Source organism: Hypanus sabinus, chromosome 2 (genome assembly GCF_030144855.1).
Source record: "Hypanus sabinus isolate sHypSab1 chromosome 2, sHypSab1.hap1, whole genome shotgun sequence".
Lineage (NCBI taxonomy): Eukaryota > Metazoa > Chordata > Chondrichthyes > Myliobatiformes > Dasyatidae > Hypanus > Hypanus sabinus.
In genome coordinates, this window is record NC_082707.1 from 49,662,874 (window position 1) to 49,682,423 (window position 19,550).

The following is a 19,550-nucleotide window of genomic DNA, read 5'->3' on the forward strand; positions in this document are numbered from 1 at the left end:
ACAGCTCTCAGAGATGCCATCAGAAATCTTACTCAGGCATCAAGAACACAAAGACTGCCTACACACTAAAAAAATTCAGAAGTACCTGTCCAATGATGATCCCCATCATCTGTGGCTGGGCATCAAGGACTAGGCCAGGAAAAATAGCATCGACTGTACCAATGATGCCTTCCTCCCTGATGCTCTAAACCACTTTTAGACATGCTTCGAAGCATGCAACACAACACTGGCCATTAAAGCTACCCTTCCCCCCCAGGTGAGCAGCCACTGTCTGTAACAACAGCAGAGAGCCAACCCTAGTAAGCCAGTTGGGCCAGACAACTTCCCAGGCTGAGTACTCAGGGAGTGTGCACACTGATTTCTTCTCAGACATCTTCAGCCACACATTTACCTACCGTCCCCACATGATTCAAAGTAACCACCATCCTCTCTGTACCAAAGATCTCTACACCTTCAGAACTAAACGACCACCGCCCAGCAGCATTGACATCAATCAGTATGAAGTGCTTTGAATGACTATTAATAGCACCTATCCAAAACTTCATTTCTGCCATATTGGACCCAATATACTTACCAACAGTATTACTCTATGACAGATACTATGGCATCAGTCATGCCCCTGGCCCTGACACACCTAGAAGCCAAGAACACTAATGTCAATACGCTGTTTCTGGATTTTAGTTCAGCATTCAATATTATTGTCCCACAGACCTTGATGAACAAACTCCTACTCCTCAGTCTAAATACACCACCATGCAACTAGATGTTGGACTTCCGAAGCAATCATCCTCAGATAGTCAAGACGCACAGTCATTCCTCGCTCCCTGTCATCCTCAACATGGGTGCCCCACAAGACCTTGTGCTAAGCCCATTGCTGTTCACTTTGCTCACAGATGACTCCGTGGTCAAACACCCAGGTAATCACATTGTCAAGTTCACCGTTGACACCACAGTGGTGGGGCTCATTACCAACAACAATGAGATGGCCTACAGAGAGGAGATGGAAGAGCTCAATGCCTGGTGCCAGGCAAATAACCTTTTCCTCAATGTCAACAAGACAGAGGAGAACTTGCACTATTCCCATCCCTCATTACTTAACTAGCATAGTGGTGGAAACTGTGAACAGGTTCAAACTCCTGAGATTGCTCATCTCGCATAAACTCCCATGGTCCCAGAACACATTCTATACAATCAGAAGAGCTCACCAAAGCCTCTACTTTCTGAGGAACTGAAAAGAGCTGGACTAGCTACATCTATACTGATACCATTCTATAGATGTGCAGTAGAGAGCATCCTAACAAGCTGTATTTCTTTAAAGTATGGAAACTACGCAACGACGGACAGAAAGTTTCTACAATGGGTAGTCAAAATGGCCCTATGCATCATCTGCTCATCATCAAGGACATATCTGAGAAAGATGCTGGAAAAGGGCCAGTAATATCATAAGGGATTTCACTCACACACCTCATGGACTGTTGACTCCACTTCCATCAGGGAAGAGGCTATGTAGCACCACACCAGGATCACCAGAATCAAAAGCAGTTACTTTCCCTCAGCAATAAGGCCTCCGCTCACTAACCCACCACTACTACTTTATCATTTCCTGTTAGTCACGGTATATATAGACACTCCTGTGCCTTGTGTGACTTCATGAACATTGAATCAATCTTGTATATAAACTATCTTATATATTTATGTTTATTGTGATTTCTTTATCATTGTGTTTTTTATCTTACTATGGTTTTTTTTTGTTCTGCATCAGAGCCATAGTACCAATTACTTCATTCTCCCTTACATTTGTGTACTCCAAATGTCATTAACCAATCCTGAAACTTGAATAATGTCACCACGATACAGGAACAATGCTCCATCCTAGCTAGTCTCCTGGTCACACATTTTTTCTTTTAATGCTACTATATCATTTTTTACTTGGTCATAAATCTAGAACTCTGTAGCTAATAGCACAATGGGGGCATAGGGGTAGTAGGAGTTCCTTCACCAAAATCATTCCAACATTTCAATAAGACAGGTTTTCATTATTGAATTAACTGTATTACTTACATCCTTCATATACATGAGGAGTAAAAATTATTATGTTACATCTCCATCTAAATAGACAATAGACAATAGGTGCAGAAGTGGACCATTCGGCCCTTCGAGCCTGCACCGCCATTTTGAGATCATGGCTGATCAATTACTATCAATATCCAGTTCCTGCCTTGTCCCCATATCCCTTGATTCCCCTATCCATAAGATACCTATCTAGCTCCTTCTTGAAAGCATCCAGAGAATTGGCCTCCACTACCTTCCGAGGCTATGCATTCCAGACCCCCACAACTCTCTGGGAGAAGGTTTTTCCTTAACTCTGTCCTAAATGACCTACCCCTTATTCTCAAACCATGCCCTCTGGTACTGGACTCTCCCAGCATCTGGAACATATTTCCTGCCTCTATCTTGTCCAATCCCTTAATAATCTTATATGTTTCAATCAGATCCCCTCTCAATCTCCTTAATTCCAGCGTGTACAAGCCCAGTCTCTCTAACCTCTCTGTATAAGACAGTCCAGACATCCCAGGAATTAACCTCATGAATCTACGCTGCACTTCCTCTACAGCCAGGATGTCCTTCCTTAACCCTGGAGACCAAAACTGTACACAATACTCCAGGTGTGGTCTCACCAGGGCTCTGCACAAATGTAAGAGGATTTCTGTGCTCTTGTACTGGATTCCCTTTGTAATGAAGGCCAACATTCCATTTGCCTTCTTCACTGCCTGCTGCACTTGCTCATTCACCTTCAGTGACTGATGAACAAGGACTCCGAGATCTCTTTGTATTTCTCCCTTACCCAACTCTACACCATTCAGATAATAATCTGCCTTCCTGTTCTTACTCCCAAAGTGGATAACCTCACACTTATTCAGATTAAACGCCATCTGCCAAGTATCTGCCCACTCACCCAGCCTATCCAAGTAACCCTGAATTGTCCTAACATCCTCATCACATGTCACAGTGCCACCCAGCTTAGTATCATCAGCAAATTTACTGATGTTATTTTCTATGCCTTCATCCAAATCGTTAACGTAAATGGTAAACAGCTGTGGTCACAATATCGAGCCCTGTGGCACCCCACTAGTCACCACCTGCCATTCCGAGAAACACCCATTCACCGCTACCCTTTGCCTTCTATCTGCCAACCAGTTTTCTATCCATGTCAATGCCTTGCCCCCGATGCCCTGAGCTTTGATTTTACCCACCAATCTTCTATGTGGGACCTTATCAAATGCCTTCTGAAAATCGAGGTACACTACATCCACTGGATCTCCCCCATCTAACTTCCTTGTTACACCCTCGAAAAACTCCAACAGATTAGTCAAGCATGATTTACTCGGCCCAATCCTATCACTGCTATCTAGATATGCCACTATTTCATCCTTAATAATGGACTCTAGCATCTTTCCCACCACCGATGTCAGGCTGACAGGTCGATAGTTCTCTGTTTTCTCCCTCCCTCCTTTTTTAAAAAGTGGGATAACATTAGCCATTCTCCAATCCTCAGGAACTGATCCTGAATCTAAGGAAAATTGGAAAATGATTACCAATGCATCCGCAATTTCCAGGGCCAACTCCTTTAGTACCCTAGGGTGCAGACCATCTGGACCTGGGGATTTGTCAGCCTTCAGTCTCATCAGACTTCTCATCACCGTTTCCTTCCTAATGTCAATCTGTTTCATTTCCTCTGTTACCCTATGTCCTTGGCCCATCCATACATCTGGGAGATTGCTTGTGTCTTCCTTAGTGAAAACAGATCTAAAGTACTCATTAAATTCTTCTGCCATTTCTCTGTTTCCCATAACAATTTCACCCAATTCATTCTTCAAGGGCCCAACATTGTTCTTAACTCTCTTCTTTCTCTTCACATACCTAAAAAAGCTTTTGCTATCTTCCTTTATATTCCTGGTTAGCTTGCGTTCGTACCTCATTTTTTCTCCCCGTATTGTCTTTTTAGTTAAGTTCTGTTGTTCCTTAAAAACTTCCCAATCATCTGTCCTCCCACTCACCTTAGCTCTGTCATATTTCCTTTTTTTTAATGCTATGCAATCTCTGACTTCCTTTGTCAACCACTGTGGCCCCTTTCCCCCCTTTGAATCCTTCCTTCTCTGGGGGATGAACTGATTTTGCACCTTGTGCATTATTCCCAAGAATACCTGCCATTGCTGTTCCACTGTCTTTTCTGCTAGGCTATCCGTCCAGTCAACTTTGGCCAGCTCCTCCCTCATGGCTCCCTGTTCATCTGCAACACTGACACCTCCGAGCTGCTCTTGTCCTTCTCAAATTGCAGATAAAAGCTTATCATATTGTGATCACTACCTCCTAATGGCTCCTTTACTGCGAGATCGCTTAACAAATCCTGTTCATTACATAACACTAAATCCAGAATAGTCTTGTCCGTGGTCGGCTCTCGTACAAGCTGTTCCAAGAATGCATCCCGTAGGCACACTACAAACTCCCTATCCTGTGGTCCAGCACCAATCTGATTCTCCCAGTTCACCTGCGTGTTGAAATCCCTCATAACTACTGCAACATTACCTTTGCCATATGCCAATGTTAACTCCCTATTCAACTTGTACCCAATTTCCATGCTACTGTTTGGTGGCCTGTAGACAACACCCATTTGGGTCCTTTTGCCCTTACTGTTCCTCAGTTCTATCCACACAGACTCTACTTCTCCTGACCCTATGTCCCCCCTTGCAAAGGACTGAATCTCATTCCTCACCAACAGGGCCACCTCACCCCCTCTGCCCACATTTCTATCCCTGCGATAGCATGTATACCTTTGTACATTCATTTCCCAGGTCTGATCTCCCTGCAGCCATGTCTCTGTTATCCCAACAACATCATAGTTACCCATTTGCACCTGGACTTCAAGCTCATCTGCCTTATTTCTGACACTTGGTGCATTCAGATATAGAATTTTTAGCCCATTTCTCCTCTCTCTGGTTGAATCGCTGCCTTTTGTGCTTAACCCAGCTCCCCGAACTCCCATCGGGCTATACGCCCCTAGAATTTTGTTGTCCTTCCTAAATTTACTTACTCTTTCAACACATTTAACTCCATGTTCCGTCAGACCATCCCTCTGTACATGAGTCCTCCTTATCACTTGTTCCGCCCCACCTTCCTCTACTACACACTTAATATTCCGGAACCATGTAGTCTCCACCTGTCCTTTATTCTTCCTCTCACTATCCTCTCTCACATTCTGGATCCCCGCCCCCTGCAAATTTAGTTTAAGCCCCCCCAAGAAGCACTAGCAAACTTCCCTGCAAGAATGTTAGTACCGCTCCAGTTCAGGTGTAAACCGTCCCTTCGGAACAGATCCCACCTTCCCTGGAACAAAGCCCAATTAGCTACAAACCTGAAGCCCTCCCTCCTGCACCATCCTCTCAGCCACGTATTAATCTGTATAATCCTTCTGTTCCTTGCCTCACTCGCACGTGGCACAGGCAGCAATCCTGAGATTGTTACCCTGGAGGTCCTGCTCTTCAGCTTCGCACCTAACTCCGTGAACTCCCTACGCAGGACCCCCTCACTCATCCTACCCACGCTATTGGTCCCTACATGGACCACAACATCTGGATTCTTGCCCTCCCTCTCGAGAATAACCTGCACCTGATCTGAGATGTCTCGGACCCCGGCACCAAGGAAGCAACATACCATCCGAGACTCCTGATTTTCCCCACAAAATCTCCTATCCATCCCCCCTGACTATAGAATCCCCTATCAATACCGTTCTCTTCTCTTCCCTCCTCCCCTTCCTGGTCAAGGGTCCAACCTCAGTGCCAGAGACAGGACCACTGCAGCTTGTTCCTGGTAGGTCATCCCCACCAACAGTATCCAAAACGGTATACTTATTTTTGATGGGAACGGCCACAGGGGTGCTCTTCTCTCTCTGTCTGCTCCCCCTGCCTCTCTTGACTGTCGCCCATTTGCCTACCTCCTGTCTTTTCGGTGTGTCTGCCTCCCGATAACTCTTATCTATCTCTGCCTCTGCCTCCTGAATGATCCATAGTTCATCCAGCTCCTGCTCCAATTCCCTAACTCGGTGTGACAGGAGCTGCAGCTGGATGCACCTATTGCAGGTGTGGTCGTCAGGGACAACTGTGTTGACCCTGACCTCCCACATACTGCATACGGAGCACACCAATGCTCTAACTGTCTCCCCCGTTACCTGATCCTAGGTTAGTCAGAATAAATGAAAAACAGGCTTCTTGTCGAAGTCCTCTTGTGCCGAAGCCCGCTGAGCCAAAGCCCAGCACTCTGCTCCTGCGCACTGCGCTGCCCACTCCTGAAAGTGGGCCGCTTTTTAAAGCCCGCGCTCGTCACTGACGTCACCCGCGCTAGCGCAGCTTTACCTTCCTCCTCAGGTATTCTCCAGGTAGGTCCGAGGGTCTCGGCCTACCTACAACGGCTGATCCTCCGATCTCCAGTCGTATGTCGATCACGAGCACTCCTTACTCCCGCTCTGCTGCCTGCATCGACGCGGACAATGGGCAATGCGCAATTTATAGTAATTTATAATAAATAGTACGTACAACAGGACTGTCAATATAACATAGAAATACAGTTGTGTCAGCATGAATTAAGCAGTCTGATGGCCTGGTGGAAGAAGCTGTCCTGAAGCCTGTTGCTTCGGGTTTTAATGCTGCAGTACCGTTTTCCGGATGGCAGCAGCTGGAAGAGTTTGTGATTGGGGTGACTTAGGTCCCCAATGATCCTTCAGGTCCTTTTTTCACACCTGTCCTTGTAAATGTCCTGAACAGTGGGAAGTTCACATCTACAGACGTGCTGGGCTGTCCGCACCACTCTCTACAGAGTCCTGCAATTGAGAGAAGTTCAGTTCCCATACCAGGCAGTGATGCAGCCAGTCAGGATGCTGTCAATTGTGCTCCTATTAAAAGGATCTGGGGGCCCAAACCGAACTTCTTCAACCATCTGAGGTGAAAGAGGTGCTGTTGGGCCTTTCTCACCATAAAGCCAGAATATACAGTCCACGTGGGATCCTCAGTGATGTTTATGCCGAGGAACTTAAAGCCATTCACCTTCTTGACCCCAGATCCATTGATGTCAATACGGGTTAGCCTGACTCCATTCCTCCTGTAATCCACAAGCAGCTCCTTTGTTTTTGCAACATTGAGGAAGAGGCTGTTTTCTTGACACCACTGTGTCAGGGTGATGGCTTCTTCTCTGTAGGCTGCCTCATTGTTATTTGAGATTGGGTAGCATCATTGTAGCGTCTTCAGCAAACTTAATTAGCAGATTGGAGCTGTGGGTGGCAACACAGTCATTGGTATACAGAGAGTAAAGGAGGGGGCTTAGTATACAGCCCTGAGGGGCAGCTGTTTTGAGGGTCAGAGAGGCAGAGGTGAGGGAGCCCACTCTTACCACCGTCCAGCGATCTGACAGGAAGTCCAGGATCCAGCTACACAAGGCAGGGTGAAAGTCAATGTCTCTGAGCTTCTTGCAGACCCTGAAGGGAATTATGGTGTTGAATGCTGAACTGTAGTCCAAGAACAGTATTGCTCTAAATGAAATACATCCAGAAGTTACACTTCCTCCCCCTTTAGATTAATGAAGCATTAAACCATATACGTAGAGTTTATGTACATTCAATTTCTTTTTCATAAGCCCATGTTCCAAATAAACATGCTTTCTCAATAACAGTCCATAACTAACTTCACAGTTCTAAAGATTCGGTCTTTTGGGTGGCTCTCTGTTTCTTTCAGAATAGCACCCTTGGACCTGCGGAGTGGTGTCAGATTTCACAGGTGTCTTGCCAATGATAACATTCTCATTGTGCCTTTGGACCTGTCAGATGGAATCAGGTTTAGTAGGTGTTTTGTCTAAGACAACATTCTCTGTTCACGGTGTCTCATTGCTGCCAGTGACATGATCATCCACTGTGTACATCAGTTCTTGTAGCGATCTGGGTGTCCACCTGTCTTCCTGGTAATCATGTGCTAGAACTCTGTGTCCAATCTCGAAGCTCCTTGCAGCTTCATTTGGCAACAAACTAAACTGTTTATTCTGCACTCTCCCCTGTAGATTTGGTTTCAGGAGGTCTATGCGAGATCTCAGAGTCCTGTTCACGAACAACATTGCAAGTGTCTGATTTGTCATTGCATGAACAGAGTTTGATTCACAAAAAGGAAGTGGTCCACCTAATCCTGTAGAGGAATATTCTCCTTGTTCATCATTTTTATGGACATCTTGAAGGTTTGGATAAACATTTCAGCTAACCCATTATATGTTGGGTGATGTGGAGCTGATTTGAAATGTCTGCTGCCATTTTTCTTCATAACCAGTTGGAATTCTTCTAACGTGTATTGTGATGTGTTGTCACTCACAATGTCTTCTGGTAAGCCATTTCTGGCAAAGGTAATCCTCTGAGCGGAGACAGTCTTTGCTGAGTTCGTTGAGTTCATTGGTATAACCTCCGGCCACTTCGAACGAGCTTCCACAGGAGTCAGAAACTTAGATCCATGAATGGACCAGCAAAGTCAATATGTACTCTTTGCTGTGGTAAAGATGGTCACTTCCATGGGTGTAATGGTGTCTGTGGTGCTGCATGTTAAACCCTTTGGCATCCAGAATGCTTTTGTCCAAATTTTCAATCTGTTTATCTATTCTTGACCACCACACGTGGCTCCGGGTGAGACTCTTCATGTGGACTGTACCTAGGTGTCCTGCATGCAGACTTTCTAACACTCTGGTATGCAGTTTAGAGGGAAACACAACATGAGATCCACACATCACTGTTCTTTGACATACTGACAGTTGGTCTCATCTCACTGAGAAATCTGGAAATTCTTCTTCAATTGCCAGTAGTGGAAGATGTGAGAAGCCATCAGCATTACTGTGTTGTTTGGTACCCCTGGCTGTCTATCGATTTCAACGTTGACTGTGCAGAGAGTTTAGTCTGTGCGGGCACGTTTATGGGCCACAAGGCCAACATTACTCGGCGTTGTCTCCCACATCAGTTGCAATTGTGATTTGACTGGTCCAGCACCAAGTGTCTGCGTTCATGACCTGCTTCATATCTCTTCTGCCTTTTCTCCTCGACAGCTGGGATTGACTTCTTGACAATGCAGCAGCAGTTCTTCTGTCCAAAGCATTTTTCTCCCAGGTGTTGACATTCATGTCAGTGTTCTTCATACGGTGCTTGAGCACATCTCCGTAGCTTCTGACCACCACGCTTCCTCTTTCCTCCATGTAGCTCACCATAGGAAACAGCTTTGGGTAAACGATCATCACTCATTCTTGTGACATGACCAGTCCAACGCAGCTGAGAAGCTATGATGAGCGATTCTGCACTGACTGTCCCAGCACATTTGAGCACCTCCACATCTGGTATCCTCTCTTGCCACCTGATGTGTAATATTTGGCATAAATGCCTGAGTTGTGTCTTGGTCAATTGCTTGACGTGCTTCGGATACAATGTCATCATTTCAGTTGAATAAAGCAGGGATGTTAAAACAGCTGTGTTATACACATTGACCTTGGTTGCCATTTTAATGTCGTGGCTAGACCAAAGTCGCTTCTGCAAAGCACCAAAGACTTTTGTAGCTGATTGAATTCTCCTCTCAGCTTCCAGATCTGATGAGTCAGTGTTGGTCACAGCGCTTCCTAAGTATGTGAAAGAGTTAGAACATTTCAGTGCTACCCCATTGACCGATATGACTGATGGTTGGGTCTCATTGGGACTACACAGAGGAGGATGCTGGTACAGAAGTTCAGTTTTGGAAACATTGATTCTTAGGCAAAAAAAAGTGGCAGCAAACAAGAAACGGTCTACAATTTCTTCAATCACATTAACATCAAAAGCAACCAGGGCTGAGTCGTCTGCATAAAAAAGCTCTCTGACACATATCTCTCTTGATTTCTTTGAAGCTTTGAGTCTTGACAGGTTGAACAATTTTCCATCTGAGCGAGTCCTGATGTACACACCTTTGTCCAAATTATGTCCAAAACTGCAGTAAGATATAGTGTGAACAAAGTTGGAGCAAGAACGCATCCCCGTGGTTGATGGTGAAGGCTTCATCCTCCAATAGATACTTTGCCACGCATGTTCTCATAAAACAACTTGATCATCATAACCAGCCTATCTGGACAGCTATAAGTTTTGAGCACTTCCCAGAGTATTTCTCTGTCCACCGTATCAAAGGCTTGTGAGAAATCAACAAAGACAATGTATAATGGTTGCTGCTGTTCTACCACCTTCTCGTTGAGTTGCCTCAAAGTAAAAATCATGTCAGTGATTGTTCTTCTAGCCCTAAAGCCACATTGGCTTTCAGGAAGCACATCTTCTGAGATGATCTTGAGCTGGTTGAGCAGTATCTTCGCCATAAATTTGCCAGCTGTGGACAGAAGGGAGATTCCTTGGTGGTTTCCACAAACACTACGGCCGCCTTTCTTCTTGTAGGTGATGACTATCAGTGCATCTTTGAAGTCCTGAGGGAGACATTGATTCTGCCAACAAGCATTATATAAGTTCAACAGTTCAGTCTTCAGGGCAGGATCACCTTGCTTCAGTACATCTGATGGAAAGCCGTCCTGCCCAGGTGCTTTACTGCTTCTGGTATCTTTTAAAGCCTTATTAGTTTCTGTCATAATGATGAGTCCACATAGCTCTTCTCTTACCGGTCTAGTTGTGAGCCTTTCACATGCATTGCAGTCAGCCGCATCTTGTTGGTTCAGAAAGTTGCAGAAGTGTTCCCTCCATTACTCAATGATGTCTTTTCTGTCAGTGCATAGCTTGCTCCTATCTGCAGCTTTTACTGAGGCCACTGTATTGCTTTTTGGACCATAGATAGCTTTCAGTCCTGAGAAGAGCCCATAGTAGTCATTCCTGTCTGACATTGCTTGTAGTTCAAACACGAGGAAATCTGCAGATGCTGGAAATTCAAATGTAACCCCCTGGGTCGCCTCAGGCTCGCTCAGCTGGTTTCGTCTAGGGGGAGCAGCCTTCGGTCCCGCCAAACTGGGTAATCAGCTGGTGTGGATGCTGTGTGATGTCCTCGCCTCGCCCAAAAACAGACAGTACACCATAAGCGATTAAATGAGTACAATTTATAAAGGTTACTATAACTAAGTGATTAATAACGATACAGTATATATGAAGAGAAGATTAAAGAAAAGGCGCCAAACTTATCAAAGTCCAAACCACTTCGTGCACAACCGTTGGAGCTCAATTACTGAAGTCTTCTGGCCATTCGATCCCCTCCAAACTCCTCGACTCGCAGCTCAGGACCCTCCGAGTGGTCAACCAAGCACATCTATCTTCATCCCCCCTCCTTGGAGAACCTCCCGGCCTCGGACCCCCCTTTGGGGTCTGATCCTCGCCCAGCTTAGAGCATTGCGTCCTCTCTCTCGACCCCCTCGCGCCAATCTGCCCAAAAGCCCGTCAACAAAAGCTTACTGACTCAGAAGAACATTAATCCCCATTTGGTTTACAAAGGAATACCATTCTCGTTATCAGTAAATTAGCATTCCTGCTAGTTTACAAAAGGAAACCCTTTCCCAACAGTAACAAAGAAAAAAGAAGAAACCCCCTTTACACAAACAACACACAAAAAATGCTGGTGGAACACAGCAGGCCAGGCAGCATCTATGGGGAGAAGCATTGTCGACGTTTCGGGCCGAGACCCTTCGTCAGGACTAACTGAAGGGAAAGATACTAAGAGATTTGAAAGTAGTGGGGGGAGGGGGAAATGCTTGTAGTTCTTCCGCTTTCTTATTCCACCAGTTGTTCTTCATAGACCTGATCTCCCTTTGAACTTTGACTTTCATGGCCTTACATTCTGCTTTGCTTCTTTCAGAGTTCTCTTTCAGGTGATACATATAAAGCCTTTATTTCACCTCCAACAGTTTGGTGGAGATTCGTTCTCTGGCAGGTCTAACCTAGCCGTGAAGGTGATGTTCCATCGTTATACTACTAGACTAGATCTAGTAGTAGGATCGCGGCTGGCTAGGTCAAGGAGGTAAGCATGCCTTTGCTACTTTATTGCCTCTTCAAGCAAAGGCTGCACCCAACGAGGATGCTGGCAGCAGGACGTCAGATGAATCCAAAAGAGTCAATGGTACAGCCACCTTGGTGGCATGAGAAGGAACCAGAGTGCTGGTCAACGGATGGCATCACTAGACTAGTTAGTTGTCACTGCGGGGCAGCTTCCTTATCCGCTCAGTCTGTTACACTCCTGTGTACCACTTAGCATCAGATTTGGAAGCCCAGAGAGACTGTATGGTGGGGGCATGACACCGTCTGCCTTATTACTGTGCAAGGTGTGCAATCCTTCATAACATGTGACAAAATGGCTCCAATGCCATAAGTGGCACATCAGTCTGATGGGCAGGGATGGGTCATAATGAGTGAGCAGTTCATCAAATGTTATTAGTCTCTTTGTATTTTTGAATGCTCTTTAGCATCTTTCTGACCATTCCTACTCTGCTCCTGTCTGTAACAGTACATTCAATGGATGAGCACTCTAGCAATGCTTGGAGAATCCGGTGGTAGTAGTTTACAAGGCCCAAGTATGAACTGAGTTGTGACACATTTTCCAGTTTGGGTGCCTGTAGCACCGCTTCCATCGTCTCTCGGGACTTAAGTAATCCCTGCTTGTCAATGACATGTCCACAATATGAGACTTCATTCTAGAAAAACTCACATTTCTCTGTCTTTACGTGCAGACCATACTCACCATGGTTAGCACTATACCAAGGTTCTAGCGATCTTCATCATTTTGCCAGTCATGATGGTAATCAAGGTAACATTGTGTTCCTGGGCTATCTTGGAGCACTTGGCCCATTGCTCTTTGCCAAATTGCTGGAGATGATGCAACATCAAAGATGAGATAATTATACTGGAACAGTCCCTTGTGAGAGTCGATTGTGAGGGTACTTCCTGCTTGACTCCTCAATCTCCAACTACAAATCAGCTTGTGACAAGTCAACATTTGAAAACCTCTCCCGCCTGCCAAAGATGCAAAAATGTCTTCTATTCATGACGGAAATTACTATACAGTATGCAGCACTGGGTTGATGCTCACCTTAAAATTCCCACATATGTGAACGGCTCTTGCTTTTCCTTTCTTGATCACCAGGATGATGGGCATGGTCCAATTGCTGTACTCAACCCTGGAGAGAAGTATAGAAGCCTCCAAGCTCTGCAGTTCAGTATCCACATTAGGACATAGTGCGTAAGGCACTGGACATGCTATGTGGAATCTTGTTGTTGCTGCTCCCTTCAATTTAATTCTGGCCTTTATGCCTTTAAGTTTACCGATCACCTTCTCATTGGCATTAAGCAGCTGTGACAGCCTCTGGTTAGTGCTACTATTTAAGCTGCCATTGCTTGTTGATGCCACACTGAGAGCTTTGATTGAATGCCAGTCTAGTTGGATTTTTCTCAACCATTCACAATCGAAAAGTATTGTCCTTACACTTTTCAATATATAAAGCTCTAACTGTTGTCTTTGATTACCATACATCACATTTATTTTCAGTTTGCCTTTGGGAGACACTTTTTCACCTGTCTTAGGCGACTCTCAGGTGTTCTCTGATGGTATCTTAGAAAACAGTCTCTTATTGTCATTCTCTGGAATTATGACAAAGATGACCCTGTATCCAGGTCCACCTTACCCACCTATTGTGATCTGCTTCAGCTATACTATGCATTTCTAGGCATGACAGTTCACCTTTGTCAGACTGTGTTGTCAGATTCCATTTTACAACATTCAGTAACTTTATGCATTTGCTTAGCTTTGTGTTTGAGGCTTTTCACTCAGTTGTGCTTTTTATCAGTCTTGCATATTCTCTCTGTGTGAACTTATAACCATATAACCATAAAACAATTACAGCATGGAAACAGGCCATCTTGGCCCTTCTAGTCCATGCCAAATGCTTACTTTCACCTAGTCCCACCGACTTGCACTCAGCCCATAACCCTTGTGGTAAACCATGTATATGGGTTATAACTGGGTTATCTGTCTGGACATGTCTGGACATGCCCCTCTGTGGCTCCTCCCACAGACCCCTGAATAAAGGTGATTGTGTCACTGCTCCTCTCACAGTCCAGGACAGACATACAGCATGGACGTGCTCCATTTTACTGTTAATAAAAGCCTTTCAGTATTTACTCTACTTCCAGTCTTTTGGAGTAATTGATAGTGCATCAACCCTCCATTCCTTTCATGTCCATATACCTAGCAATTTTTTTTTATGACAATATCGAACCTGCCTCTACCACTTCTACTGGAACTTGTCTGTGACACTTTCTTCAGACTTTTTTCTTTGAACCAACAGTCATTTGCATCATGGGAGGATTTGCCACATCAATAACGTTTTTGGTTTTTTGCACCATTCAGAGACACTTTATGCATTTTACATTCTAAACTCCTTTTTCTGTAGTTCTGTTGCATCCTTTGCTGCAGTATCTAATGATATTGCAATGGTCAATGCCTGTTCTAAGGTTAGTTCTCTTTAGGACAGTAGCCTCTTTGCCTCTTTTCAAGGGTTAATTCATTGCATAAGAGACTGTACGTCCTTGCACCCATTAAGCTAAGAAGTGTAGGGGCTTTCTTTTGCTCCTTCATGTTGATCGTGTTACAATACAGTTCAACCCTCTTGATATTTGACTTCCAGCCTTCATTAATGCTATCAAATTTGTCAACTTTCCCAACTGAAGTCATCACCATGTTATTTTCACTTTACATTCAGCATGTCTCTCACTGTTACTCATGCGTTCCTTTGTTCATGTCTCTGTCTTGTGCTGTTTAATTCATGCTGTTTTATCCCAAAATTGCCGGTGCAGTTGGCGATTTTTTCTGACATTTAGGTTCGTACTCTGCCAATTTGTTGTGTCTGAGCACAACTACATAAATATTAAATAGAAGCATGGACGCGGGAGTTGGCCTTAACTGGATTATTCACATTGCAGCGAGAGGGAGAACAATGTGGATTTGTAGACAACAGCACATGTGTAGACAACAGATCAATTGTAGTGTTATGGGAGGGGATTATTGCTTTAAAATAAATACATCAAGAGAAAATCTTGCCTGACAAATTTGTTAGAATTCTTTGAAGAAATAACAAGCAGGAAAGACAAGTGAGAATCGGTTGATGTTGTGTACTTCGATTTTCAGAGGGCCTTTGACAAGATGCTACACATGAGTCTGCTTCACAATCTATGAGTCCATGGTATTACAAGAAAGATTCTAGCCTAGATAAAGCTGTGGTTGTTTGGCAGGAGGCAATTATTGGGATTGAAGAGGACCTTTTCTGGTTGGCTACTGATAACTAGTTGTGTTCCACAGGGGTCTGTGTTGGGACTGCTTATTTTAACGTTATATGTCAATGTCTTGGATGATGGAATTAGTGTTTTTTTGATAAAGTTTGCAGACAATACAAAGTTATGTGGAGTGGCAGGTAGTTTTCAGGAAATAGAGAGGCTACAGAATGACTTAGGCAGATTGGGAGAATGGGCAAAGAAGTGGCAGATGGAATACAGTGCCAGAAAGTATAGGATCATGCACTTTGGTAGAAGAAATTAAAGGCTAGACTATTTTCTAAATGGAGGAAATTCAAATATCTGAGTTGCAAAGGGACATGGATTTCTATGTGCAGAATTCTCTAAAGGTTAATTTGCAGGTTGAGTCTGTGGTGAGGAAGGTAAATGCAATGTTAGCATTCATTTCAAGAGGGCTAGAGTATAAAAGCAGGGTGTAGTGTTGAGGATTTATGAAGCACTAGTGAGGCCCCACTTGGAGTATTGTGAGCAGTTTTAGGCCCTTAATCTTAAAAAGGATGAGCTGACACTGGAGAGTATTCAAATGAGGTTCCTGAAAATGATTCCAGGATTGAACAGCTTTCATACAGAGCCTTTGATGGCTCTAGACCTATATTCACTAGAAATCAGAAGAATGAAGAGTGACCTAACTAGAACCTATCAAATAGTAAAAGGCCTTGATAGAGTCAATGGGCAGAGGATGTTTCCTATGGAGGCAGAGTCTACGACCAGAGGATACAGTGTCAGAATAAAGGGTTGTCCTTTTCAAACAGAGATGAGGAGGAATTTCTTTAGCCAAAGAGTGGTGAATCTGTGGAATTCATTGCCACAGGTGGCTGTGGAAGCCAAGTCTTTCCATACATTTAAGGCAGAGGTTGATAGTTTACTGAATAGTCAGAGCATGAAAGGATACAGGGAGAATGAGGAAATTGTAGTAGAAAGGAAAAATGGATCAGCCATCCTGTAAATGAAGGAGAAGACTCAATGGGCCAAATGGCCTAATTCTGCTCTTATATCTTATGGTCTAAAAATTAAAATGACAACAAGATCCATATTCTAGGTGAATTTACAAAATGAAAATGCATTCAGCTGTGCACAAAAACATCAGTGATGACAAGAATGGGTAAATTAGTACAAACTTTGGTAGTTACAGTTGTGACCAATTTTCCACATGTGCAGAAGATCACAATCCATGATTATGTGATCACCAATCATAAAAACTGCCAGATACATTTGATAATAGGAATGGTTTTCTCTCTAATTAGCAGCTGCTCTGGAAGAAACACAACAGGACCATGTAACTTTTAGATTCTCAGGAGGCTGCCAGGATACTTGTGTTTGCTTCAAGGAGTTCTGTTTTCAAGCTTGGGTTCCAGACTTGGCATTTCTGTATTACCAAGGGTCAGCAGTTAAACCCAGGCCTGTCTTAATCATTCACACTTGTAGCTGTCTAGAAATTCTAGCTTACTTTAGTGTGCAGTCTGATCCTTACAATTCCTCACAGACTGTTAGGACATAAAAGATTTGGAGTGCAAGACTCTGCAACTTCAGATGGAATTCCCCCTTAGCTAATACCTTTAGGTCCATTTCTTGACCTACTCCATTATTCAATAAGATAATGTCTTATCCGGCCTCTTAGAAATATTTTGTTTTTAAAAGATCATCCCTTTCTCTTCTAAACTCCTGTCAAAATCAATTAGACCTGTTCAAATTATTTGTATACATTAACTCTTTATTCACAGAAATTAACCTCATGATCCTATTATGAATGGTATCCACCACAATACAGACTTTTTCAATAAATTAGTCCTGCATCCATTCTACATTCCCTCCATTCATACCATAAGTTCGTACTTTGTATAATAATATTTTGTGTTGCACCATATTAAATGTCTTCTGGAAGTCAAAAGACCTTAACTATTTCATCTGTATTCATCCTGCTTCTATATCTCAAAAAGCACAAATGAATTTATCAAACATGCATTCCCTTTCATAAAGCCAGACTGGATTTGCTTAATTATATTACATGTTCTAACTGTCCTGCTACAGCTGCTTTAGTAATGGATTACAGAATTTTCCCAATGATTAGTGTCAGCATAACAGGTCCATAGTTCTTAAATGAGAATACTACATTTGTAGCTCTCCATTGCATCGGGATCTTCCAAAGTCCAATGAATATTGGAAGATCATATCAATTATGTCCACTTACTCTGCAGCTTTTAACATCCAGCATACAAGACATTAATTTCAGGATATTTTGTCCAGTTTTCATCTCATAATCTTGCCTAGTATTTTTCTGGAGTATTAGCAATCATTTGATGTCCTTTGTTCACATTTACCCTGGGATTTTCCACTATTAGTGGAATGTTTTTAGTGTCTTCAACTATGAAGACAGATACAAAACAATTTATTCTAAATCTCTGTTTTCTTATTTCCCATTATTAATTCAACAGTCAATCCCACAAGGCGTTCTTACATTCCTTTTTATGTACATGGTGAAGACTTAATATTTTCTGCTGGATTATTTTCAATCTATTTTCCTCTTTTGTATCTGAAGCATCCTTTGCTGACTTCTAAGATATCCTTAAGATGCTAGAGAATTCCGAATTTTCTGTATCTTTTTCAGTTTGATACCTTAGTTAGCATCAGATCAATAGTCATTCTCAATGGAATATACAGTATCTTAGCCAATAATAATGAAATATCTCCTTAACAACTGCTACTGCTTATCTACCAACTTAACTTTTATCCTATTTTCCCAGTCAACATTGCCAAATCTGACTTGTTTGTAATTGTATTTATTATGTTTCAGTTTTAAGTTGTTCACTTGAACTATCATAGCATCTTTCCCCAGCGGTGTCTTCTCTGCAAAATCATTAATTAATTCTGTCTCCTTACACACAAGCAGATCTAAACAATACCAGTTTGTTGTATGATTCTAAATGTATTGTTCTAAGAAACTGCCTGAATTATCTGGAGTATGGACACATCTTCATGGGTACGTCTGCCGCTTTGATTCATCTAATCTACATGGACAGTAGAGTTATTCATGCTTTGCAAACTTTTATTATTTTTTTGTTTGAGATTCTACCATACTGTGTAGCTACTGTTAGGGCCTGTTAGCTACTGTTAGACTACTCCCACCAGTTTTTATTTTCCTTGACTGATTCTTCTGTCCACCCACTCTGATTCTACACTTTGATCTCCTGAGTCAAGGCTATTTATCAAGCAAACACGAGGAAATCTGCAGATGCTGGAAATTCAAATAACACACACAAAATGCTGGTGGAACACAGCAGGCCAGGCAGCATCTATAGGGAGAAGCACTTTCGACATTTCTGGCCAAGACCCTTTGCCCTGACGAAGGGTCTCAGCCTGAAACGTCGACAGTGCTTCTTCCTATAGTTGCTGCCTGGCCTGCTGTGTCCCACCAGCATTTTATGTGTGTTGTTTTTATTTATCAAGCTTTAGGTGTTCTTAACCCTTATTGTCGGAGCTGCCCCACATCATTTTTGTTTCTAGCTATCTTGAAATATCAAGTACAATGGCATAAATTATTCCTAGTCTTTATAACCTTAGAACAATCTGTGAAACAGCTAAATAATGTTGTGTGCATTGATGGTGCAGTAGGTCTAGTGTACCTGGAAACATGAGTTCCAATCTCTCTAAGGCAATTATAGAATTTAAATCTGATTAATAATCTGTGTTTTCTTAAAAAAGTCAGTATTAGTGATGACCACCAAATTTCACAAATGTTATGAAATCTCCTCTCATTCCCTCATCTCCAATATGGGATGAAATTTCAAATCCTTGCCAGATTCAACTATGTGGTATACTCTTAAATGTCCTAGTGGGTGATTGACATCAAGAACAATTAGAGACACACAATAATCGTTGGCTTTTCCAATGATGCCTGAAAAACATATAAAAACAAAATATATTTCTAATAATTCCATCAATTTCACTACCTTGTGAATGTCACCTGAATTCAGATAAAGAGCAATTCATTTTCCCTATTCTGATTCTATCTGCAAGTTTGCTGCTAAGCTTGTACATTCTGTCCTTTCTTGTCACACTCTATTTATCATCAAGCATTTCACAACCCTGCACAATTACCTTGCCCATTCACTGGCTTTGTAAATTTTCTGTCAACTAAACCAAACCACCTACAACTTAGTTCAAAGTCCAGTACTAGGCAGATGAGAATGCACCA